The sequence below is a fragment of the Pan paniscus genome, chromosome 14, assembly GCF_029289425.2.
Source record: "Pan paniscus chromosome 14, NHGRI_mPanPan1-v2.0_pri, whole genome shotgun sequence".
Lineage (NCBI taxonomy): Eukaryota > Metazoa > Chordata > Mammalia > Primates > Hominidae > Pan > Pan paniscus.
In genome coordinates, this window is record NC_073263.2 from 93,309,098 (window position 1) to 93,336,878 (window position 27,781).

General features: G+C 36.3%; 1 protein-coding gene across 1 annotated transcript in view; it reads left to right on the forward strand.

Annotated features, from left to right (window-relative positions):
• The window catches only part of GPC5 (glypican 5), a 1,460,504-nt gene that overhangs the window by 362,131 nt on the left and 1,070,592 nt on the right, over nt 1-27,781 (forward strand). The gene's annotated exons all lie outside the window — the stretch shown is intronic.

Genomic DNA, 27,781 nt, shown 5'->3' on the forward strand with positions numbered 1-27,781 from the left:
GAGAAAGTCATAAATTCTCCCTCTGTGGTCAATTAAACTGGTTGGGGAAAATTCTCTTGATTTGCCAATACTGCTGGTTATTATAGAATGTAGGATAATGAGGTTTTGTGTTTGGATCTGAATCTGTTAAACTATAAAATAAATATATTTTTTATTTGTACATTTTACATTTTGGATTTGAATCCATTAAAAAGTATACTTTGGATTTGAATGTGTTAAAATATATTTTTGAGCAGTCTCCAAAATGAAAGATAGGGTGTTAAGCTTTCTGACAGATATGGTTTGGCTGTGTCCCCACCCAAGTCTCATCTCGAATTGTGGTTCCCATAATCCCCAGGTGACGTGGGAGGGACCTGGTAGGAGATCATTTAATCATGGGGATGGTTTCCCCGATCCTGTTCTTGGGATAGTGAGTTAATTCTCCTGAGATCTGATGGTTTTATACGGGGCTTCCCCTTTGCTGTGCACATATACTTCTCTTTGCTGCTGCCATGTGAAGAAGGACGTATTTGCTTCCCCTTATGCCATGATTATAAGTTTCCTGAGGCCTCTCTAGCCATGCTGAACTATGAGTCAATTAAACTTCTTTCCTTTATAAATTACCCAGTCTTGGGTATTTCTTCATAGCACTATGAAAATGGACTAATACAATGAATTACAAGTAAACCTCCTCTATATGCAGATAGGTGGTTTAGTTACCACAAAAGTGATGAGTTCATTTAAAACATTATTTAGCAAATTAACTTTGCTATGATAAACATATACTATAATCAATTTTAATAGAAATTTATATAACAAAGCCACTTATATATTTCTGAGTGATCATTTTCATTATAGTTAAAAGCTACATTCCTGAAATATTAAATTATTATTTTACTAATATCCTGAATATCTGAATATCTCATAGAGACTTAGACTTCACAGAAAAAAAATTGAAGTCAAAAACTGTATTTAAATTTAAATAAAATAACTGGCTGATATGACTAGTGCTGTTTTTTCATTATGCACCTTGGATGTTGCAATGTAAGAATTTTGCAAATATTTCTTTATTGCTTTTACTGAGAGAACTGATAGCATTCTCATACTTTGAGTTCTTAGTGTATTCATGTCAACATTTCTGCTTCTTAGATCTAGTAATTAAATTCTAGTTTGACATAGTATTTTTTCAAACTGTTCAAACTGGAATTGAACTTTTTGTATATTTTTACAAAGACTAATGAGAAACCCAGAGTGATTAATAAAAATTTATTATATCATATAAATACATTTAATATACTACATTACATCATGTTGTATTATATTATCTGAATCTACAGCTGCAAGAACCTTAATTTGAATTTATCCCATTCCTCTCTTGACCAGTTGGTCTGGGGTTTGTGTAATGGGAAATACTGTTGGAGAAATCAATGATTTGGGGAAACCTTTTAGAGTGATAGTATTTTCAGCTCAATGAATATATTTTATTCTACATAATATATTTTTAAAGACCTCATTCATGGTTTATGAATTTGAAAAAGCACAGAGTTAGCAAGGACTCTCCATGAAAACCGTCCACATTTCTGATCAGCGAAGTGTGTGATTCTTAGTATTCTCATTTGCTTCCAGCTAATGCCTTCCCTTTCCTGTACCACCACAGACTCCTGTCTATTAGCTACTTCCAAGTGCATAGAGACTCCAGTCTTTTGTGAACAAGCTTCACTGTGTCTTTAACGATCTTCAAACAATTCTTCCAACCTCATCACCTTAATGGACATTTTCCCTTTCTTGAGCACATTTTTCTCTTCCATTTCTGTCTCATGGGTCCCCAACCTACTCCTGTGCCCTTTGGTTCTCAGTGCCAGCATATGAGCCTCACACACTCCTACCACCTCTAAGGCTACTGCCAAAATGAGCATGTTTCAGCCCTGATTATTCTGTTGCCGTGAACTGAGGCTTTCAGAAGCATTATTTAATTCCCCCCAATACTTCACTTTTAATGCCCCAAGTAAGTTGATTGGACTCTATCTCTTTTCTATTTGATGATGAGAAAATTCTGTGTCTTTTGACTTAAAAAATTAACTTAAAATTTTAATTTTAGTCATGACTCAGTCAATTCTTTATTTTTTTCATTTTTAATTTTTATGTGTACATAGCAGGTGTATATGGGGTACATGTGATATTTTGATACAGGCATGCAATGTGTAATAATCACATCAGGGTAAATGAGGTACCCATAAACTCAAGCACTTATCATTTCTTTATGTTATAAGCATTCCAATTATACTTTTAGTTACTTTAAAATGTACAATAAATTATTGTTGACTGTAGTCATCCTGTTGTGCTATCTAATACTAGATTTTACTCATTCTGTCTAACTATATTTTGTACCTATTAATTATCCCCATTACCCTCTTCCCGCTACTCTACCCAGCCTCTGGTAACCATCCTTCTACTCTCCAGCTCCATGAATTCAATTGTTTTAATTTTTAGCTCCCACAAATGATTGAGAATATGTGAAGTTTATCTTTCTGTGCCTGGCTTATTTCACTCAACATAATGGCCTCCAGTTCCATCCCCCTGATGTAAATTTAGAATGAGATTTTTTTTTTCTCAATGCCAACTCAATGGTAAAATGTAAGGATCCATCAATTCTCGTTGATTGATTATGGTATCATGAAATGTTACATAGCAGTCAAATTGATACATATTTATATCTGCTACTGTGTAATGATGTCAAATAATTAAACAAAATTAACTAGAAACAGGATAGGATATATTTTACCAGTGAAAAATAAAATAGATATTAATATTGGTTCTGCATAGAGTATTTCTGGAAAGTTACAAGAAAATTGTTAATGTGCATAAATTTAGGACAAAGTACTAGGGGGCAGGGAGGTCTTTTATTTTTTAATTTGTATTGTACATACTTATTTTAAATGAAAACAGGTGTTAAAGTGATACAAGAATTATGGGCCATTATTGTTTTTTATGTTTTATAATTCTCAAAAAAAAGTAAAAATTAACGTTGTAAAAAGTGCTATTTATACATTTAATTTCTACTCATTCAGATTTTCCTAGGAATTTTGTGATATAGTTTTGTCAAAGAGTTAATACATATGCTTCAATATTGAACTGCTGAATTTATCTAGGAGAGTTTCTATACAAAGTCAAGTCCTGATCACTGTTACAATCTTAAATTAACCACTTTCTCCTTGAGAAAAAATGAACTATAGCAGTGATCTGTGGTGAAAAGCTCTAAGCAATCCTCATATGTGAGATTCATTTCAGAGACCTGCAGTTAGTTGAAGTAAGTAATGCCATTCAATTTTGAGGAAATGGACAAGAAGTGAATGTATACTACATTTGGGGATGATAGAGTGTTTTCCTTTTTTATGGGAGGTTGTAATACCCATCAGGTTCATTCTAGAGGAATTAAGCCAAACACATCAATAGGTCAAATTGGTGGCCAAGATTAAGTCTATTCTTCATTATAAGAGTGAAGCAATTATTTTGGCAAGATTTCTTCTCCTGCAGGCATTTTTAAAGAGGTGATTGATATGATTATTTGTGTGCACAGACATTCTTCTTCAAAGACTAGGAGAGCCATACGGACTATTTTAATATCATGACAGTCCTGTAAAACTGTGTGAAATCACCTATGTGCTGATCAAAAGAGGTGGAATTCCTTTGTGATTGTAGATGAAAATGTCTCAAATATCTGTAGTGTAAAAAGAGTTTGATTTTTGAAACAAAATCTATTTAACTCAAATGATTTCGAATACTGTCCTCATATCATATACTCTACTGCAACACTGAGGTCAACAGTTCAAACAATTTCTGATTTAAGAAGAAAATATTATTGAAATCCATGTAGTCTATATCTCTTACAGTCTCTGTTATCTCCCCTTCCTGTCTCTTCATTACAAAACAACATCGTTCTCTGAAAGGCATGTTAGTCTTTGTTCTCAGTTCTCTGTGATTGCAAATTGATTGTTTGATGATTCGTTCTTTTCTTTCTGGGCATTGAAGTTCAGGTGACAGCTCCTTAATTACCAGGGCTTCCTTTTCCCTTTTGATTAACAGATAATCCTGTAACTGTCCCTCAGTCTCCAGGAATTAACCTCCACAGTGACTCTTAAACCAGCCAGTATCTGTTAAGTACCTTTTTGAAGAAAACTCTCAAACCATGTTTTTCCTCTGCTTTTATACTACCACAACAATCATCAACACGGAACTTCTGTGACCAAAAGTGTGGGGTTTTTTTTCACCACACACCAGGCATCCAAAACCAGATGAGTGTCCTCCAATTCAATTCCAACACTATCTACATGGAGATCCCACAGGCTGGGAGCTCAGTCCCCAAGACTGCCCTGCCTTTCTGAGACCAGTTCCAAGTCCCAGCCTCCAGAACTTCTGACCAACTGGCTTCAAGTTGGGGTTTCTACAACCCCCTCTTTGGGTTCAGTGAATCTGATGGAGCAGCTCATGGAATTCAGAGAAACACTTATGTTTACCAGTTTTTTATCAAGGATATTACAAAGGATACAGATGAAGAGATGCCAAGGGCAAGGTATGGGGCAAGGGGTGATGAGCTTCCGTGTCCTCTCTGGGCAGCTGCCCTCCAGGAACTTCTTTGTGTTCAGCTATCCAGAAGCTCTTTCAACCTTGTCCTCTTGAATATTTATGGAGACTTCATTATGGAGACAACATTAATTTTGCCATTGGCCATTGGTGATCAACTTGACCTTCAGCCCCTCTCCCCTCCCTGGAGGTTGGTGGGAGGGGCTGAAAGTCCCAACCCTCTAATCATGCTTCTGTCTTTCTGAAGTGTCAGTCAACTTTAGCATACAAAAAGCACTTTGGAGATTCCAAGGATTTTAGCAAATGCCAAGAAACAGGGAAGAAGACCAAATATATATTTTGCAATATCATAGCACCCTGGTAAAATTAATATGCCACATTATTTCTACTTCATCTTGATTAAGTTAATGTTCTTGAATGCTTCTTTCATAATCCAGTTTTCTCTTTTCTAGCTTTTATGATAAGCTGACCCTTTTCCTCAACTGGTTGTGCGTGAGTTTTTAAAATCAGATAAAATAGAAAACTTTATAAATCTCTGAGAGTTTGTACTCTACCAATTCTCACTTTTCTTTCCACCCAGGCAATGACAGTTTTCCTGACCATAATTTTGTTAACCTCATTATTTTTTTCTTTTACCCATTATCTAGCTGGAAAGCCACTTCAATTTCAATCTTTCTTTTTTCTTCCTGACCTTACAGCATTCAATTACATTTTTCCTATTTAACATCTGTCCTAGTTTCCAAAAGTTTTGAACTTCATTTTAAAAACAATCAGGTCTCAGGATTGTCTGAATTTCTGAATTTTATTAATGTAACAACTGGTTGCTTTTCCTATGTTTCTTGTGCAAAGGCAGTATGTTCTTTATGACTTAAACACCAGTTTGTTTTCTATTTCTTTTTTTTTTTTCCTGGCAAATTCTACCTATCCAATCAGTTTCTCATATCCTTTGTCTATACCTTCCTAATAATTATCATTATCATACCTATAGCCTATCATATTTGGTTCAGAATTGGAGGTTGCTTAAAAAAAGTGTGATTTGAAGACTTCTTCCTCACTTCAGCAATTTACCATGGAGCTTGAAATGCCCACAATTAACTGAATAATTTTCAATTAAATCATTTTCTCCATGCATCTGTATATGCAGCTTTGCCAAACTCCCACTTTCGTCTTGAATCTTAGGGGTATGAATCCCCTCATTTGTGTTTCATTTTAACCCCTAAATGCACTGTGACACCTATAATACTTTTTTTTTTTTTGCATTTATATGTCACACATCTTCTTTATTCTTCTCTATTGCAGTTTCTTTTGGAATAGAGCTCCTGTATTATCTAAGAGTCTAAGAATGATTAATATCATTGAACATCAATGAGTAATTCTTTGAAGATAACAAGACTCTGAGGGAATGACATTTTTATAAGCATTAGTGAGAACTAAGAGATTTAGGACTTTGGACTTGGTAATAACACTCTGATGGGTAATACGTGGGTCCAAAGTGAAATTGATGCCTGAAAGGAAGATTAGATGAAGGGAGATGAATCATACAAGTTACAATCTATGCTGACTCTGGATGCTGATTTTTTTCCCCCCCGGAAAACTTTAAGACCATGTACATCTCATGGTATGCACTTTCATGGACATTTTTGTTAAATGGGAATCTAAAGAACCCCATGAATCTGAAATGTTTTGGGTTAGAGACATGTTGGGTGGGATTGTTCCTATCAGAAAGATGAGGCACTGGAATGAGGGGTAGATCCACGTGCAAAGACCCGCCCAAAGTCAAAAGTCTGAGTTTGCAATCTTCATTAGGGGAAGAACTGAAACATTTCTGCTCATTTGTGACAAAAATAAAAATTGCAGTTTCAGATATAAGGGACTACAGAATTCATCACATTGCAGATTACACATTCTAGGTTCAATTAGACAAATCCAGGTATGGCTGATGGTTTGAAATCAACAGAAAATAAATTTGCAGGATTCTTGGCTGTGTAATATCCCTATGCCACAGTTGTACTCTCCCTGCCTTCCTCTATTACACTTTCTTGGTAGGTAATTTTTATTTCAGTGATAGTCCCTAAGTAGTTATCTCATGGTTTGGGTCTATAACAAATATAGTCGCCCCTTGGTATCCATGGGGAATTGTGTCCAGGACCTCTCTCAGGTACCAGAACTCAAGGATGCTCAAGTCCCAGCTATAAAATGGGGTAGTATTTGCGTATAACCGATGCACATCCTCCTGTTTACTTTAAATCATCTCTAGACTAAATATAGTACCTAATACAATGTAAATGCTGTGTAAATAGTTGTTATACTGTTTTTTAAAACTTGGTGTTGTTTTTTATTTTTATATATTTTTTTCTTCAAATATTTTTGATTCGTGGTTGGTTGAAACCTTGAACACAGTTGAATCGTTGATCTGGAACTGGTGAATCCAGAGGGCCAACTCTAATACAGGAGATGTTTGCAAGGACATGCACATTTTATCAACTTGGCTCCAAGTCCTGACATTCCTAACTACGGTTAAAGCCTAGGGAAATATTAATTATTCTCAGGTCAATATACACATTTTGGTCTTTTCTAAAAATGCTCTATGAATGCGGCAATAATTGCGTGGTATATCATCTTCTGAGCTGAGACAGGTCTTCCGTATCTCTCTTTAATGACATATTGGCTTGGTAATCAGTTGTCTCTTGTTAAGCGTGTGTAATCATTACATTCAGAAAGCCAGACTCAGAAAGGTCTGAGTAGAAACATTAAATCCTCTAGGAATGCCATTTTTACTTTGTCACCAGAATAAAATCATGGCCAGCTGTCAGAATTTTTTTGCTCACTATTAGTGCCTGAAGGCTCTTTCATTATGGGTTAGTTCCATAAACAGTGTAAATTCAGTAATGAAAATGTCCAGTCCAACCTAATAATCAAACGTGTGAAATTCTCTTACTCTTCGTTTTTCCCCTCCTCCAGTTAGGTTCTGCTTCAGTCTAAGAGTCCCTAGTAGGGTGTGTATGTGAACCGTTTCAGGTTCGTGTGCCAACCTTGCACTCTCCTCGTCCTTCAAACAATGTTTCTGACTCCCCTGTGCTTGTAGTTGGCAGGTTTCGAGCTGGGGAGATGATGGATCAAAAGTGAGAAAGAAGAAGTGAGAGAAGAAACCATTCTTTGTGACTGGTAATTTTATGATCTCTCATTGATGCTTTCTAGCCTGGCAGGTATTAACAGCCGATGCCCTAGTGCTTTTGTGTGCTTCAGACAATGTCTCTCCCCTCTATTTCTCCATGTGATGGTAATGTTTTGGCCTCTTTCTGCTGAGATCTTTTAGTGGGTTCCTTTTCTCCCATATCATCTATTCTAGCCCATAGAAACCTTCCCTCTCTTTTCTACTTTTGGTGGAAGTACAGCCTACACCTAATGCAGCTGCCTCTCTTTACTCTGCCGCTAGACAGCCAACTTCTGCTACAAGAATGGGCTGCCTTCCATTTGCGTAGGCATAGGCCAGCTACCAGCCCTTTTAGTCCTTCCAGCTCCAAGGATCCTTCAACACTTCTCTCACCTAGGACCAATGAATGAGGGAATGCCGTAGCAGTTCAATCAGCTTTCTTCAAACAAGTTCCCTGCTTTGTTCTCTTCAACTTCCATCCTTTTATTCAATTAAGGTGGATGTCAAACTGTGGGACTGAAAACAAGGTTTCAGTCGTCTGCTTTTCATGTCTAGCACCTCACTGAAAGTGAGGGGTGTATGCCATCTATTGTCCCTTGTTCTTGGCTGAAATGGAAACAGAAAGAGTACTATTTTAGCACCCTTTTCCATGTACTTGGAAGTGGTGCAGAGAAGACAGAAAACTAGTTTCCAAATTCAAGATACTGCAATAGACCTTGAATGGAATGCAAAGTTATATGAGATATTTTCCCAATCTTTAAGGGACTTGGAATCTCAAACTGGTAGAAAACATGTTCACAAAACACATTCACAGCAAAACAGGTTTTGAAATAAAAGAAGTGTACAATCCCACAGACTTTCAAATAGGGGAAAATTCTTTTTTGATTGAGAGGATTCAACAGTATTCAATGAAAGACGTAATATGTGATATGAGTTTTCATTCAATTAAAATAAATTCTTTAAAATATGGATGAGATGAGATAATGACTGAGAATGCTTTAAAATAATTCAGTGAGTGGGAGAAAGAGGGTCATATTATATTTGAAGTGAAGTTTTCTGAGTGAGTAATCATTGAAGCTGTTTGATGGGAATGGAGTGTTATACTATATTTTCTGTATATTTGTATTCACTTAAAATTCTGTAATACATAAATACAAAAATATAGTTACACAATAAAAATAACTTTGTCACTATCTACTCTTTCACAAACACTGTTCTAGATGCTAGGGACACAGTGATGGACAAAATAGACATAAGTCCATCTCTCATGTAGACTAGGATATAGAAGAGAAGAACACAGAACAAATATTTACAAGTGGGAATAGTTTACAAAATCTTTCAAGTTGGATGGAATTTTAATCAGCAGACTTGGAAGCAAGAAAGCGAGTGGGAGCAAATGCATTCTTGAGTGAAATGCTCTGAGTTGAGTGGCCTCTACACTGCATTACTTTCATTTGTGTACAAACTTTCAGATTATGTTTTCTCCTTCTCACTATTCTCTTTCATTTCAGCTTCATGGGCATGTCTTGACTATTTAGTATTAGAAGCCTTCTCTCATTCATTATAATGCAACCATTCATTCATAAAGCCAATAAGGCTCAGTGGTTAGGAACAGGTTCAGGAGCCATGCTACTAAGGTTGTCAACAAAGATTAATCACTTACCAGTGATGTGAATTAAGACATATTCATTAATCTCTAAGTGCATCACTTTTCTTATCTTTAAAATGTGGGTAAGGCCGGGCGCGGTGGCTCATGCCTGTAATCCCAGCACTTCGGGAGGCTGAGGTGGGCAGAACACGAGGTCAGGAGTTCAAGACCAGCCTGACCAACATGGTGAAACCCTGTCTCTACTAAAAATACAAAATTAACTGGGTGTGGTGGCACATGCCTGTAATCTCAGCTACTTAAGTGGCTGAGGCAGGAAAATTGCTTGAACCTGGGAGGTGGAGGTTGCAGTGAGCCGAGACTGCACCACTGCACTCCAGCCTGGGTGACAGAGAGAGACTTTATCTCAAAAAAGAAAAAAGTAGGTGAAAGTAATACCTACCTAATATTTGAAAATTAAATGAGTTATTCACATGAACAGTTTAGAATCCTAGATATAACATAGTCAATAACTGTTAAATCATGTTATTGTTAAATAAAATATGCTCATTTACTTCAATGGAAATGAAACTATTGTATTGACATTTTCTCTTCATTGGATGGGTTCTGTCTTGGATTAGAAGACTTCCATTTGTAAGACAAATGCATATGCATTCTTGAGTGAAATGCTCTGAGTTTAGTGGCCTCTAGTGAAGGTTCTTTTATGAGTTAATAAAAATTAGTATTAGGGATTTGGGTTTGGGAATAGGAGATATTCCCTTATCAATACTTTAAATGGTTATTTTGTTGGATCTGAAAACTGAGAAATTATATCTTAATGGGCAGTTCATCAGATACTCCAAACTGGAGAGTGATAGTCCCTTGAACCCATGCACTATATCAGTGTTTTCAAGGGAGAACTGAAAGTTAAGATACAAAGATAAAGCACTATAGAGATAAAAGTAAAATGCTTATGTCTAACCAGTGGTTTGGGAATGTTCACTCACTGGTTAGTCTTAGAGCTGATCTTAATGAACTATCAGTTGATTGGAAATAAATTTCTGAAGCCAGGCTAAATTTCAGTATATCACACAACAGATTGTTTTGGGTGACACGGCAATTTCAACGCTGCTACAATTCTAGTCATCTCCCTTTATCCACTGAGTTCCCAAAGGAAATAGATATTTTAAACAGAATCCCTAGGAAAAAATGAGGTTAAACATCCGCTTTTCCCATGTGTCTACTCAGTTTCTTGCCATGCCGACACAGTACGAGGAAACTATTTTTAACTTGTTACACGCGTCCAGAGGTTGAATAGAGGAAGATAAAAAGATAAAAGATAGCAAGATAAAAGTTCACTGAAGTGGAAACCTAAAGGACCTTTTCCCATCTGTTTGGCACAGAAGTTGTTATCTCTTTGGGAGTACAGATTTCATCACAGTTCTATAGACTTGTGACTTCCAGATTGTGTAATTGCAAAACAGCAGCAGTCTTCAAGGGCTCCAGGATGCCTGTTCTTACTTTAGCCAGAGCAGTTTCTTATTCATCCTTCGTTTTCATATTGAGGTTACAGCTGAAAAGCTATTCCCTTTTCAGTAAAATGGATGTAAGTTTGCTAAACTACAAAAATGGAAAATATTGTTTATTAGTCTAGTTCCAGTATTTCCATATCATAGCATATAAATTCACTGTTGAATGATTTATTATATTTTAAAGTAAAATGCTAGAAGGGAGATTGGAAAAGAACAGGCACCTATTCATAATATATTTTTCTTCAAATAGACTACAGTGTAGTCTAATTGAATTTATAAGAATAGCTCATCAGATAGCACATTTTATTGTCCAACCATCCAAATCCTTCTTTTCTGATGTATTTTTTCAACCCAAACAAAGGAAATTTGTTGGATATTATTGAAAAAACTTCTACAAAATTTGATTTGAAATTATTTTTACATTAATGCCACATTTTGGCTTACATGATTAATATTTTTTGTGTGGCTACAATTATGTATAAAACTGATTAAAGATCAAACTCTGAAAGTAGATTGTCTAAACACACACACAAATAATTCGCATGCATTACTTCCTCAGGAAAATAAAGAAATAAAAATATTTTCTTATTTCAGAGTAGTCATGAAGAAATGAAATATTCAGAAAAATGAAAAGTATAATTATATGTGTGAAATATTGTTCATTTTTGGATTATTCTAGATAGAATCTATACCTTTTTAGTTATATTAGATCATTAAACCAACAACAGTTTAGAATAAATATGGTTAAATTATTTGATACCAAATAAAAATATCATGTTTATAACAAGCAATGTATATTTAAATATAACAAGTATTGCTGTTTACTAAAACATGTGTGGTACATTGGTTTGGAATTGAGTCATTGCCATTGAATATGAAATCATGCATCTCAAATTAGAATACAGTTCTACAGAGGCAAGTACTCATGCTCTGTAGGGTAGAGAGAGCCACAGCATAAACATCACACCTGCAGTCAGAGGGCTTACTATGTGACTGCATGTAGTAGTGTATTAGTCATTGCTGTCCAGAAAACAAAAACAAAACCAATCTTTCTCTCTCTCTTTCTCTCTCTGAAAGCAACTTATTTTAAGGAATTGGCTTATGTGATTGTGGGGACTGGTAAGTCCAAAATCTACAGGGAATGCTACTAGGCTGGAAATTCTGCAAGGAACCTGCCAGAAGTTGCAGTCTTGAGTCCAAAGGTGGTCTGAAGGTAGAATTCCATCCTCTTCTGGGGACCTTAGTATCTCCTAAGGCTTTCAATTGATTGAATGAGGACCACCAACATTATGGAGGCTAAGATGCTTTACTCCAAGTCTACTGGTTTAAATATTAATAACATCTAAAAAATACATTCACAGCAACGTGCAGACTGCTACTTGACCAAACCCACCAGGTACTCCAGCTTAGCCAAGTTGCCATATAAAACTAATTATCACAGGTAGTATTTTAGGTGAGGAATGAGATGGCAAGCCTGTGCTCTCATGAAGCTAATGCCATCGAACTTGGGTTAAGGGCATGTTAGATTGAGTATCCAGGAAAACCTTCTCTGGGGAAATCACATTTAGGCTGAATATGTGGAAAGATCTGAATTTTCCAAGTAGAGAGAATACCATGCTTCATGTGTCTAAGGAACAGAAGGGAAATCAGCGTGTGTGGCTCAGGGTGATGCAGATGATGCTGGAGGATTGTCTGGAATGAGACTGTAGCTTGGGCAAGTGTCAGGTCAAATAAGCCCGGGAAGAAGCTTGGATTTTATTCTATGTGCTTTGAGAAGTCATTGGTGGTTTCCACCTGGGATGGGGATGGGGAGAATCTGTTTTCCTCTGTATTCACACTCAACACAGAACAATTCTGTGACCAGAAGGGTGGGAGTTTCTCCCACACCAAGCAACTGTCCAGTTCTCTTTGAACACCAACTGTATGTCGTATAATTCAACTGAATTACCACACTAACCTGAGTTACCACAGACCTCACATGTTAAGGGCTTAGTCCCACAAGATGCCCCCCACTTTAGATGCCAATCACAAGTAGTAGGTCCCCAGATTATGCACAACTTCCATATGACTTGGCTACACATTGGAGATTCTCATGAGTCCCTTCTTGGGTTTTATCATTTGCTAGAATGGCTCAGAGGACTCAGAGAAACACTTTGCCTGTGTTTACTCTTTTATGATAAAGGATGCAATTCATGAACAGCCAAAGGGAATAAATACACTGGGCAAGCAATGAAAGAAGGAATGTGGAGCTTGCAGGTCCTCTCTGGGCATGCCATCCTCCCAGCATTTTCATATGTTCAGCAACCTGGAAGCTCTCAGAACACCCTACTTTTGGGATTTTTATTCAGGCTTCATCATGTAGACATGATCAATCAATCATTGAGTATTAATCCATTATCAACTGATTAACTCCATTCCCAGCCCCTCTCCTCTCTGGAGAATGGAAAGTCAACCTGAAAATTCCAAGCTTCTAATCATGGTTTGGTTTTTCTGGTGACCAGCCCCCATCCAAGAGGCCATCAGAAATTATCTCACTAGAAAAAAAGATGCTCCTATCACCCAAGAAACTCCAGAGGATTTAGGAGGAATGTGTTAGATGCTTGCTCCTATCACTCAGGAAATTACAAAGGTCTTAGACACTATGTGTCAGGAAATGGGGTCAAGGACCAAATATGAGAACTGAAAATTATCCCAGTCGCTGCTTTAGGAGCTCTGGTTCAAAGACTGGGGAGATTGTGTGTGTGTGTGTGTGTGTGTGTGTGTGTGTGTGTGTGTATACGCATATTTCTTATTTCACACAAGCAAAATTTTTTATAATTTGAATGCTTTATGAAGGGTAAATGTGAATATAAAGTTTGAGGGAAAACAAACATCTTATTTCAAATTGGCCAATTTTTGTGTGGTATACATGAGAGGGAGAATAAAAAAGAGAACAAAACCAGAAACATACCTCTAAAGAATAAAAGGTTATTATTCATAGTGAATGAAAGTCTGTCATGTTTGTGTTATCTGGAAAATATAAATCTTCTTTGCAGAGAAATGCATACCATAAAGAAACTACAAACACATAACCACACTGAGAATAAAGCATATACAACTTTTCTCACAAAAGATCACCCTGCCACTAAATGAATGAATACTTCCTCAAATGAATTAGAAAAATGCCAAAAATCTGATAGAAAATTAGGCAAAGTTCATGAATAGATAATTTACAGAACATAACAGTGACTTTTAAACAAAGAAACAAAATTCTCACCCTCAATGTTAAAAATCAAATAAATACAAATCAAATAACTATTTTTTCACTTATATTTGCAAAGATCATTAAATTTGATAATTCATAGCATTGACCAGCATGTAGAGAAAAAGGTATTTCAACATCCCAATAGAGGGGAAGCTATTCTTGCGTCTTTGAAGGGTAACTGGGCAACATGTATCAATATTGCAAATACACATGACCTTTGAATCATCTATTTCATCCATGTAAACAAAAGAGCATGAATTGCACATATTTTATGCTAGCACAAGGTAGAACAACCAAAATCTCCATTAATAAGGAAATAATTAAATGGTTATGGCAGACTAAAATGAAGAATATAATTTTGATTTTTATGAAAAAGGAGGTAGCCTTACAGCTAGTGATATGAAAATGCTACAGAAGAAGAGGGTTAAAGGACATGTGTAGGAGGAAAAGTTGATTGATTATATTTCTATGTGCTTCCATAATTTTTTTACCAAGTCCTTTTAGTTGTTTTCCGAAAAAGGAAAAAATTAAAAATATAATGATTCATAAAAATGTTATAATAGAATCATCATATATTTTTACAAAATACAGAAAGATATGATATCTTACTTCAGAACAATTGAAATGCCAGTGCATTTCAAATAAAATACAAGCACACATTGTCAAATAAAATAAGAGCAAATAAAAATTTGTTCAATAGTTCTTCAATGTCAGTTTTATAATTATTTGAGAAATGAATTGCATAAAGCAGAAAGAATATGGGTAGTTACTGCACTGTCCTACCAGTGGATTGGAGATTAAAGAGTGGAAGTGGACTGACTAGGACTAACCGAACACTGCTTGCCAACCTTTGTGAGTGGAACCGAGCCCAATCTGATTCTCATACCACACCCTGGATCAGGAGGCAGACAAGGACAAGAAGAGAACTTCATCTTTGGTGGTGACAATTTTTCTTCCCTATTTATTTTATTATAGTTCCTGTAGTTCCATATCAGAACACAGAAGTTTATCAGTGAATGATTTACTGTATTTTAATGTAAAACATGTCATAATCTTAGAAATTCACTGATACTACAGTATGTAGAGAGCCTAAGAGTGGTACAATAAAAAAAATTAAGTTAATCCCACATATTGAAACGGCATGTGATGACATTTGGAAATTGGCTAGAAATCGTTACTTTGTATCTGAAATTCTTTATATAAATCCATACATTCAGGAATGTTATTGTCAGTACATAATCATACATTTGGGCTTATTTTGAGAAGTTTACATATTGGTTTGCCATATTTGGTTTTGATATAAGAACTCTACTCTTCCCTTATAATTTTTTTATTTCATCTAATTAATTTGTCAAGAATATAGGTATTTCCTTCAATGTCACCTAATTTATTAGAGAAGAAGGAAGATATTTAAAAGAAATACCAATTACATTATATAAGATTAAGGAGAAATGCAATGCGACACTCCCGAAGGAGACAAGGAAAAAACTTTTAAGAACTTATGCTTATTGATTTCCCAAGCCTCAAGTGCAGTGGTCTCCAAAGTGTGGTCCCCAAATTCTCAGGTCCCCAACTCAGACCTCTAGTGAATAAGAAACCCTGAGAGTAGGGTCCCAGATTCTATGTTTTAAGGAGCTCTCCAGATGATTCTGATGAGCACATAAGTTTGGGAACCACTGCCTTTGGCTATCACAATTACTTTTTTGGGTAATTTTTTTCCCTAAGATTTTAGACTTCCACAATGGTTGAACTAGTTTACAGTCCCACCAACAGTGTAAAAGTGTTCCTATTTCTCCACATCCTCTCCAGCACCTGTTGTTTCCTGACTTTTTAATGATTGCCATTCTAACTGGTGTGAGATGGTATCTCATTGTGGTTTTGATTTGCATTTCTGTGATGGCCAGTGATGATGAGCATTTTTTCATGTGTTTTTTGGCTGCATAGATGTCTTCTTTTGAGAAGTGTCTGTTCATGTCCTTTGCCCACTTTTTGATGGGGTTGTTTGCTTTTTCTTGTAAATTTGTTTTAGTTCATTGTAGATTCTGGATATTAGCCCTTTGTCAGATGAGTGGGTTGCGAAAATTTTCTCCCATTTTGTAGGCACATGTATACATATGTAACTAACCTGCACAATGTGCACATGTACCCTAAAACTTAAAGTATAATAATAATAAAAAAAAAGATTTTAGACTATTAAAAAAATATGGAAGAACACATTTGTATTGCAAGGAAGTTTGGATTTCATGATATGACTAATCTTACTGTAGAAATGATGTGAGATTCTTGTTTGACTATTTTAGAGCAGATTCGGTATCTAATGGGATTCCATCTTGATGTACAGAGCACCTTCTACATAATGAATTTTGCATTTCAGATGGATGAAGCCTTTAACACAGACAGAATTTTAAGTATTGCATATTTCTGGAAGAAAAGCATTGATCACATCCTCCTTAGATATTTAGTAACACCAATAGAAATTAATTATTTAAGCCACATTCATATATGTAACATTGCTCAGGAGGTACAGCATTTTAAAAATCACTGCTCTTTCATACAAATATACATAATACAATATAGAGAGTTTTGCATAATAATGGCTATTTTTGGATTTTTAAATACTGATGATAATAGACTGCTGAGTAACTGAAAGTAGACATAAGGCTACATCGGTCATATCTGTTCTTAGTCTAGTATCTCCAGAAAAAAAATCTAGAAGGAAAATTCATGGTTTATTAATGATAATATTATTTCATTTGAAAGACATAAATTAGAAATAAATATCATCTCTAATGAAGGTTGAATTTTTATATACAATTTTGAGTGCAGATATTTTGGTTAAAGATTTCTCCATGTTTTGAATGTGATAGTTTCAATATGATCTGGTTCTACAGTTTAAAAATATTATTTGACCAAAAGTTCTTGCCTAGTCCAGACCGATAGATCAAGCTATTTGTAGAACGTAAAAGCTTGAGGACTAAGCAGCTAATTAGGAATTTATTCATGCAGACATGCAAGTCAGCTTCTCTTTGGGACTCCATCCAAGTCAACACAGAAAGCCTCAAGATGCATACACAAACCTGATCCATTAGTCTATATATTGATATAATTTATCATTCTTTCTCATATGTGTCTTTTGGGAGCTATTCACCAACAAATTTTATTATTACTTTTATTATTTACTTATCTTAAAAAGTTCTTAATGCTATTCCTGGGAAAACACATTGTTGTTCTGGGATTCCTAATTAGCAATTTCCTGTTCATTTTACTTGCAAATGCATTGCTTTTCTCTCTAAAAGTTTTGTAACAGCCAGGATTACAAACTGTTCAGCTTCCTGAAGATTTCACCAAGTAAACAAATGTTTAAATTTTAATTCAAAATAAACTGAAGAGCAATTTACAGGAGGTACAGTATAGAGAGAAATCACACCTGTTCAGAGGATTCTTACTAAAAAAATGTGAATATCAAGACTCTGTCTCTTGCCCATCATGATGAAGCAGATGATTTTTAACTGCATACAAATGGGCACAAATAACTTGACATCTTGAAGAGTGTAAGCTGCTTCAAAAGAAATTCCCTACTGAAGAATTTCTATGTGATTTTAGCTTTCTCTGTTCATTATTAACAGATCTTTATTGGGTGCCTACTGTGTGTGAGGCTCTGGGCTACCACATTAAAAATACATAGCAGTAATTTCTGCTGCCTTGGAGATTATAGCACCTGTGATAGCCTGTGAAGGATGGGCTGGTGCAGGGCAGGGTGCTACAGGAGTATATTGGAGAAGCAGCCGGAAATCAGTCCGTAAGGAATTATAGTGGATATTCCCATCTCCACTCTCCCCTTGACCTACAGCACACCCATCCCCCTACTGCTGGACATGATGGTGACAGTGCCTTCTTAACAGAATTGCCACCTGACCCAAAGTCCATGCTCTGCTCCTCACACCCCCTCCCTACACCCTAGTCATCAATCAATGACTGAGGTTCAGAAGATGGGCCTACTAGCCTGAAGATGAAATCAACTCTGTGCTGCAATTTGTGTTTCATTGCTTCCTGGTGGGATCAGAGGAGACTTGACTCCAGCCCAGACCGCCTTTTTGCGTAACTTTTATCTCCTGCTTTATCTTGCCTCCCTCACTCCTCTTTACTGAGAGCACTACCCCCAATAAATCTCTTGACCAAGCATCTACTTCTAGGGAGCCTAATTTAACAATGTGATTTTCAGAGACTTGCAGGGTAAGTAGGAGCTAGCTAGGTGAAATGGGTAAGAGAAGAGAGAGTATCCTATACAGAGAAAACACCAGCGCATAGGAGAGAAAGGAGTTCTAGTTAAAGAACAGAATGATATGAGAATGGGACAGAGTTTAAAGATTGTCAGGAGATGGGAGCAAAGGAGTCATCATGAGAGATGAGCGGAAGAGGTTTAAAAGCATCATAAGCAAAGTTATATCTACATTTGTTTAATGACAAAAAGTTATGAAAAATCCAGACTCTTACCTGTGTTTTAGTCTATATAATATTTGTGATATTTGCAATAATTGCAGTTGTATTACTCCTCTATTTCTTGGACTGGTGTCTCCATTTTACCATTTCTACTGCACTTGGGCCTCATTTTTCCCCCCTCTGGATTTTTATAACAGATTCCTAACCTATCGATCTGCTACCTCCCTTGCAAACTAATTCCCCACTTAGATGATTGTTATTTTAAAAATCAACAATGCAATTTTTTTGTGTACAAATCCCTTCGCTGTGCATTTTATCTGCACCTCTGTATTTCTCTTTTTTCCACTTTCCAACACATGGAAACACATCCAGGCATACAAAATGCCCTTTCATATCTCTATGGTTTGGGGCAGGCATTTCAGTTGGAGTTTTCTCTTCCCAATCTTTCAAAATCAAAAGTAAATGTTACTTCTTTATAAGACTTGATCAACTGACCATTTCTTTCTCTGGCATCCCTTACACTTGCCGTATGCCCCGTGATAGCATTTATCTAAGACATACTTTAATCAGTTGTTTAGATGTCTGTTTCTTTTACTAGATTACTCCATGAGTGAGTGTCCCAGGTTTCATCTAAGTGAGAATCAGCTATATCTGGCTAAGTGAAACTGAGAGCTTAGGTGGCTAGAACTCTACTTATGGGAAGAATCATCCATATGTTAGAAAGAGCAGGCACCATGAGCATCATGGGTACAAAAGGAGTCCAATTTCAAGTGCATCATTGTGTCTGCCACTAAAATTTCTTTCCCATCTTAGTCCCCATTGCATCTGGTCAGTAGAAATATGGGAATGAGGGGTACTTCCACATGTTGCCTCAGACCACCAGAAAGTTTTTGGACGTCTGGGCATTCATATATCCATGACAGCACCTGGAAGATCATCAATGATGGACCCGAGACAGGTGAGATGATGGTCCCTGGGTGAGACCACAATTGTGGGTGCAGCAGCACTGTGGGTGCAGCGGCTTGGTGCCTCCCTCAGTAGAAGCACACTTCTGAGGGACATTCTAGGGATTCTCAGAAACACCCCATTTCAAGGGTTCTTTAGAGACCTGAGGTCTAGGTTTTGCAGGCTGTGATTATAAAGGTGGAAATTAAGTTAATGTGGCTTTGTTTGTTTATACATCCTTATAGGTTCAGAATAGACAGTCTATCCATCAATATTAGGATTATGTCTAGTTAATTAGAGTAGAGAACATTACTACTTACTTGAAGACTGGCCACAGCTAAGTACTTTGTATTATCTCCTCATAGCAACTCTATTAAAGAGGTGTCATTATTGTCGCTATTTCCAGAAATAAAAAACTAAAGATTGGAGACATTATTTCAGGAACTCACGATCCTATCAGCAGCAACTCGCAGAGCAAAAACTGGAAATCTAGTGCCAGAGCTCATATTATTTCCATTGTTATGCTCTAGGGCCAGTCCCTAATAAATTACCTGTGCCTGTGATGAGCAACTGAATGAATGGACATGAAAATGACTAGTGTATTTTTTCATCCAAGAAACAGCACAGTCACTGTGTACACTGTAAGTATGAATATTTTTCAAATGTCAGTGGTATGGCTCACATGAGTAATAAGACAGTGTTGAAGTCTAATTTACTGTTCAAATTTCAATCCTGTGCCAGCCATCATGCAACCATCAGAAAATAATTAAATCTCTCTCCATAATCCTTCAAAAGCTCTTTTAGCTCCTGCCAGCATACACCTACTTTAACCTTATAATGTGTGACCGCCCAATAAAAATGCTTTTAAAGCCCTTCCTGCTAACCTTTAACCCTAACGACTGTGCATAATTTATTATCCTATAAACAATCAAATCCTTTCCTTTCTCATGTTTGAGAGATTTCCTTTCTTCCTCCTCCCCCACCAACATTGCTTCATTTGCTGGATAATATTGAATATAGACATGTTTATTATTTGTCATTTTCATTTAAGAGGTATGTTCCCTGTTCTTATGTAGCATTCAATGAAAGTGGAATTTGTTATTTAGAACAAAATTGTTGCTTATATACTTTTTTCCTGTATTCTTTGTTGATTTATTTCCCTTTTTTGAACTAGTAATTGTTGTATGAAAAAGTTAGTTACCTGCTTCTGTTCTTAGTTACGCTATTATGCTTTGACAGTGTTATCTGAAGCAAAATGTAGTTAACTCCTTCATCTTCTTATATGGGTTGGTTAGAGCTATTTAATGTGAAGTCACCTGAACATGTAAATCCATGCTATGTGGACATGACAGAAGATTATAAAATAGCAGTGCCCAATTACAGAACTAATTCTGTTGACTCATTACATAAATATATAGAGATGAGAGTATGTTCCATGAAGGCGCTGCAAAGTTGTTAATAGATTTCTTAAATTTTCAGGCTCTATACAAAATTTCTTGTATTTTAAATTAAAAAATTTCCTTGATGTAAAGATGGAACCTGATTTTGAGTAAGTTCAGACCTTAGATAGGAACCTGAAAACTCAATTTTTTTTCATTTAATCCCTGAACCTACACTTCTTGCTATTTTCTTTTCCTCAACATTCTGAGTTTTCCTTACCTAAAAATACTTCCTAAAATCCCATTTTCTTCAAAACAGTTTCAGAATATGGTCAGATGACTTCCTCTTCATAGTGACATCTTGCAGTGGCATATGTTTAGCTGTCGGGAGTTCAGAGGATATGCTTGGCACCGCAATAGACTCCCTTTCTTGAGCACCTCAGAAAGTCAGGTCATCTCTGCCCCTCACAGCACTTCCGGAAGCTCACCCTCATAAAACTTGTCTAAGTGCTCTTCAAATTCTAGGGATGGCTAAAAGGATCCTTTCAAATACACACCTCTTTAAAGCACAGTCCACAAACTCCTATAAGTAAAATTTTCAGAGAGGATTTTCAGAATTCTTAAAAGAAGAAAATGTGCCTCGGCTATGAAAAAAACTTAATAGGTGGCCAAATTTAGACTTTTGTTCTCTTTTCAACATCATGCAGGACAAACTAGAGCAAAATCTTCAGGAGTTCAGGCAGTGTTTTTATTATAAAAGTTTCAGCTGAGTAGCCAGTTGAAGGGAGTATACAAGCAAAAGTGAAACTGAGTATTCAAACCAAAGATTCTGGAGTTGGTCTCCATCTTCTTCACTTTCAGATTCAATGGTTATAAGTTCCGTGTCCTGACAAATAATTTCCAGGGCTTTTCCTCCTCCTTCCATCTCCATTCTTTCTGTATGAGACTGGAATCTCATCTGTCTCTGGGCTCCTCGCCACCCATTTAGTTCTCTGTTCCATCCTGGCATAACTTATACAGTGGTTGTTCACAAATATCAATACAGTTATTAAACTACTCTGCTTAAAATTCTCAGGTGGCTCCCTGTGTCCTTCCAGATCAACTTCAAGCTTCTGTGCTTGACTTCCAATGCCCTCCAAGGTCTAGCATCTACCTGTGTGTCTCCAACCTTGACCCTTGTCCATTTTCATTTGCTGTGTATACTTTATTCTCAATCATCACGTAACTAATTACAGTCATGTGTCACTAAATAATGAAGATAATTCTAAGAAATGCATTGTAAGATGATTTTGTCATTGTGGAATATTATAGAGTGTATCTATGCAAGCTTAGATGATACAGCTTCCCACACACCTAGACTATATGCTCGTAGGCTAAGCCTATTGCTACTAGGCTACAAATCTGTGCAGCATGTGACTACACTGAATGCTGTAGGCAATTGTAACATAATGTTAAGTATTTGTGTATCTAGACATAGAAAAGGCACAGTAGAAATACAGCATAAAAGCTAAAAAATTGTATTCCTGTATAGCATGGAGCTTGCAGGATTGGAAGTTGCTCTGGGTGAGTCCAGTGAATGCGAAGGTCTAGGACATTACTGTACATTACTGTAGATATTATAAATACTGCACACTTAGGCTATACTAAATTTATAACAAATTCTTTCTTCAATAATGAGTTAAAATTATCCCACTATCACTTTTTTACCTTATACACTTTTACATTTTTTTAACTTTTTGAGTCTTTTGTAATAACACTTAGCTTAAAACACAAACACATGGTAGAGCTGTACAAAAATATTTTCTCTATATTCTTAGTCTATAGACATTTTCCTTTTTTCTTTTTTTTTTACTTTTATTTTGAAACAGGGTCTCATGTTGTTGCCCAGGCTGGAGTGCAGTGGCGCGGTCTTGTCTCACTGCAACCTCCGCCACCCCAGCTCAGGTGATCCTCCCACCTCAGCCTCCTGAGTAGCTGGGATAATAGGCACATACCACCACAACGAGCTAATGTTTGTATTTTTTGTAGAAGCAGAGTTTTGCCATGTTACCCAGGCTGGTCTCAAACTCCTGGGCTCAAGTGGTCTGCCTGGCTCGACCTCCCAAAGGGCTGGGATTACAGGAATGAGGCACTGCACCTAGCTGTTTTTTACTTTTAAAAATTGTAATTAAAAACAAAGACACAAACATACATATTAGCCTAGGCCTACAGGGTCAGAATGATCAATATCAGTGTCTTCTGCCTCCACATCTTGTCCCATAGGAAAGTCTGCAGGGAAAGTCACACACAAGACTCTGTCATCTCCTATGATAACAATGTCTTTTTCTGGAATACCTCCTTAAGGACCAGCCTGAGGTGGTTTTATAGTTAACTTAAAAAAAAATAAGTAGAAGGAGTATACTCTAAAATAAAGGTTAAATGTATAGTTTAGTAAATACATAAACCGGTAACATTGCTGTTTATTATCAGTATCATATACTGTATATAATTGCATGTGTTATATTTCTATCTGTCTGGCAGCACAGTAGGTTTGTTTATACCAGCATCACACAAACACCAAACATGTGAGTAACATTGCACTATGATGTTATAAAGGCTACGGTGTCACTAGGCTATAGGAATTTTTCAGCTGTATTGTAATCTTACGGGACCACTGTCTATAAGCAGTTCCTTGTTGACCAAAACATTGTTATGCAGTGAATGACTTTATAATTCCTTATATATTTATCATTTGCCTTCCAGCTCCATGACTTTGAGCTTTCTCCTTCTCTTTGTCAGGAATGTTCTTTACCGTCTTGTCTATCTTAAAGATATCCCATTTCTCATTTAGCACCTACCTTACAAGAACATTTCTCAAAGAATTGCCCCAGATTCCTCATGTATTCATTATCTTTTATGTTCTTCCAGTTTTGAACTTTTTATTATATTTTTAAAAAATTTCTCTCCTTCCTTCTTCCTTACTCTCCCTTCCTTTCTTGCTTTCTTTTACGTTTCTCTTACCTCTACCCTTCTATGAGCTTTAAGCTTCTTGTTTCAGAAACAATTATCTGTTATTGTTTCCCCAACAGATTGTTTGGAAACTTGAAGTCAATGCATAATGTGGAGATTTGTTAAAATATCATAATTGCTATTTAGGGATGTTTCTAGTAAAGTTCAACTCTGGGGTTGAACAACAGTAAATCAGTCAAACATTTCTTTTGTAGTAAAATTTTTATTTGAACACTTGCATATAATTTCACTGTTTAATTTTATCCTCCAAATGTATTATGTTTATAATTCAACTTTGTTCAAGGTCAATGCCACAAGTAGAATGAGTGTTGGAAAAACATAATAACCTCGTTTTTCTTGATGAAAGAAACATATAAGCCTTCTTATTCTTAGTTCACATGTAGCCCCCCACTCCCTATAATCTACTATTCCCACATTTAAAGCAAGAATCACATTTTTGAAGTTGCAAGAGAAGAGTATAGGAAGAAAAGCGAAGGAAAACTCAAGTATGGGTAAGTGGGAGAGGGCATTCTCTATTATTTGAGGCTGTATAACCTTTTCTTTTTCTCTCCAGCTGACTTGCTGTGGCCTACAAGCTGAGGTGCTTGTGCACAAGTGCACAAGCTTAATAAAGGCAGAGTGAAGGTTTCATTTCCATAGTCATTGTTGGGATGACTTTGTTGTTCAGCTTGATCTGCCACCGCCTCATATGAGAATGTATCCTTATCCTGTTGCCATTTTGAAGCTGCATTTTCTTGTCCAACACTGGCTTCCAGTTTGAAAGAACTGTACTTAAAAAGTTAACTCAACAAAACACATGCTATACTTATGACAGTGCGTATGCTGTACTGAGAATAGTTGGGTGCTGTTGCATTTTATAGAAAAGATGTACTGATTTAGTTCAATACTCACTAACAAATCTAACCTTTTATTTATAAGGTATTCTTCAGGACAGCATCAAACAGATGTAATAAGTAAAAGATCATATGTGGATCATTTCACTTTTGATCCAGTCAAATATAAACAAAACTTAAGCATTTTTACCACAGAACAAGTAATAGTTACCATTTGCTTTGTGTCTTCTATATGCCAAGCCTAACAATTGGCACCTTTGCCTAAATTAGTTCATTTTGTCCCTTTTACCAACCGCATGAAATAGGCATATGTTCCTCATTTTATGTATGAGAAAACTGCAGCACTGATAAGTCGAATCCACCCGAGTGCATTCTTAAGTTTAAAGTCTGTAGGTTAAAATTAATTCTACCTATTTCCAAAGCTTGTGACTTTTAATCTTGGCAACCTCACTTCAGTAATCTACTATAAACAATAAACTTCCCCTCTTCCTCACCTCTCCTTTCTTCAAATGAAGGTTCCATCAAAGAAACACCTTGGAACCTGAACATTTAAAAATTTATTATACTCTGAGCTAGTCCTGAAGAATAAGAATGAGACCATCACTACTTTAGGTATTTTTTTCTCAAAACATATTAAAATATGACTTGTTGAAGGATAATATATTTTAGTTAAACAATTGCCCCTTAATTCACAGACTGTAATTATACATATTTTTACCTGCTGAATGCATTTTGTTTTTAGTCTGATGTTTTAGAATTCTTTTTGAAATGCTGAAGCTCTTTAGGCTGTTTCTCAGGCATTCCAAGTCTTTCTGTGTCTTTGGTTGCCATCCAGTGGCAGCAGCCATATACTTCAGTTGAGTAACAGAAAAGAGAAACCCTCTACTTTCCAAGCTGTGTTTTCTCATTCAAAAGTGAACGGTGGGTGGATTAGTCCATTTTCACCCTGCTTTAAAGAAATACCCGAGACTGGCCCATTTATAAAAGAAAGAGGTTTAATTGACTCACAGTTCTGCATGGCTGTGGAGGCCTCAGGAAACTTACAATCATGGTGGAAGGCGAAAGGGAAGCAAGGACCTTCTTCACATGGCGCCAGGAAAGAGAGAGAAGAGCAGGAGAGACCGCCCCTTAGAAAACCATCAGATCCCATGAGAACTCACTCACTATCACGAGAATAGCATGGGGGAACCGCCCCCATGATCCAATCACCTCCCACCAAGTCCCTCCCTTGACACGTGGGGATTACAATTCGAGATGAGATTTGGATGGGGACACAGAGCCAAACCAAATCAATAGGTATTAATTTTGTGTACCTAATTTATGAAACTTTTAGCCTAAAATTAGTTCAGCATTTTCCTTTTTACCAACCCTATGAAATAGGTGTATTTTCCTCATTTTATATGTGAGAAAACTGCAACACAGATAAATAAAAGAATCAACTCCAGTTCCTATAATTATTAAGTTTCAGGGTTATGGGTTAAAATTAATTCTGTTTATTTCCAAAACAGATGCCTTTCTTAAGGAAAGCATCACACAGATAAAATCAGTAAAAGTTAATATGTCTTATGTTTTTCTCATTAAGAAAAATGAGTTTTTTTCCTAACATTTATTCTGTTTGTGGCATTGATTTTGAAAAAAAAAACTTGAATTATAAATATACAATTCCAGATCACCTGAGGTCAAGAGTTCGAGACCACCCTGGCCAACATGGTGAAACCCCATCTCTACTAAACATACCAAAAATTAGCCAAATGTAGTGGTGGACACCTGTAATCCTAGCTACTCAGAAGGCTGAGACAGGAGAATTGCTTGAACCTGGGAGGCAGAGGTTGCAGTGAGCTGAGATCGCTCCATTGCACTCCAGCCTGGGCAGCAAGAGTGAAACTCCATCTCAATAAATAAATAAATAAATAAATACAATTTGAAGACAAAATTGAGAGATAAAAGGAAATTATATGCAATTGGTGAAGTAAAACTTTTGTCCCCACTGAGTCCAATGAAGATACACATGTATCTAGAAACTGACAAAAGACAGTTTTACCTAAATTTAAAAAATAGTTTTTACTTTAATTAATTTATGTATTTTGAGATGGAGTCTCACTCTGTCGCTCAGGCTGGAGTGCAGTGGAACAACCTCGGCTAACTGCAACCTCCTTCTCCTGGGTTCAAGTGATTCTTATGCCTCAGCCTCCTGAGTAGCTGGGATTATAGGCACATGCCACCATGCCCGGCTAATTTTTGTACATATTTTTTTTTAGTAGAGATGGGGTTTCACCATGTTGGCCAGGCTAGTCTCGAACTCCTGATCTCAAGCGATCTGCCCACCCTGGCCTCCCAAAGTGCTGGGATTATAGGTATGAGCTACTGTGCCCAGCTATTTTTTTAATCAGAAAATACATAACCAACATTTTCCCCTTCAGAAAATCATTGAAGTATTCGTGTTAAAAGTTCTGGTAAAGTCAATAATTAGCATGTCTCTCTGTCAGTGATAAATGCCATCAAATCAAATGCTAGCTTTCTCACATTTTTCTCAAATATGGTTTCTTACCAATGAGGGCCGGTTAGTATAAAGGTCCCAAAAGATAATTTATAATCATAAAATGTATTTAGATAACATCTTCCCGGATGGACAAGTTGTAGTCTGTAGTGTGGATATAATTTTTAGGAAGTACTTTAAAACAGAGATATATTAGAAACTATGAGACATATTAAATCAGAGACAGATTAGAAACTCTGTGAACAGAGGTGAGGAACATGTACTGCCATAAAAGAAAATGGGGTTTGTTGAAGCCACTAAAAGTAAGGGTATAAAATGGACGATCCTGATAGTTAAAAAGTGTCGTGTTCATCTATTCAAAATGTAGTATAATTTTATTTGAGATTGTCTTTTTTTAAGTTTGAAGATGAAAAAAATTTGTATCAAAAGAATTATTTGAAAAATATTCTTCATCTGAGTAAAAAGTCCTGTGTCTCTGGGTAGATAATAATTTCATTTCAGGTGATTTAACAAGTTGCAAATTGGAGAATGGGATGAATAAAGCAGGGAAAAGTCATCCCACTTAAAATTACCTATTTGAGGCTGGGCACAGTGGCTCATGCC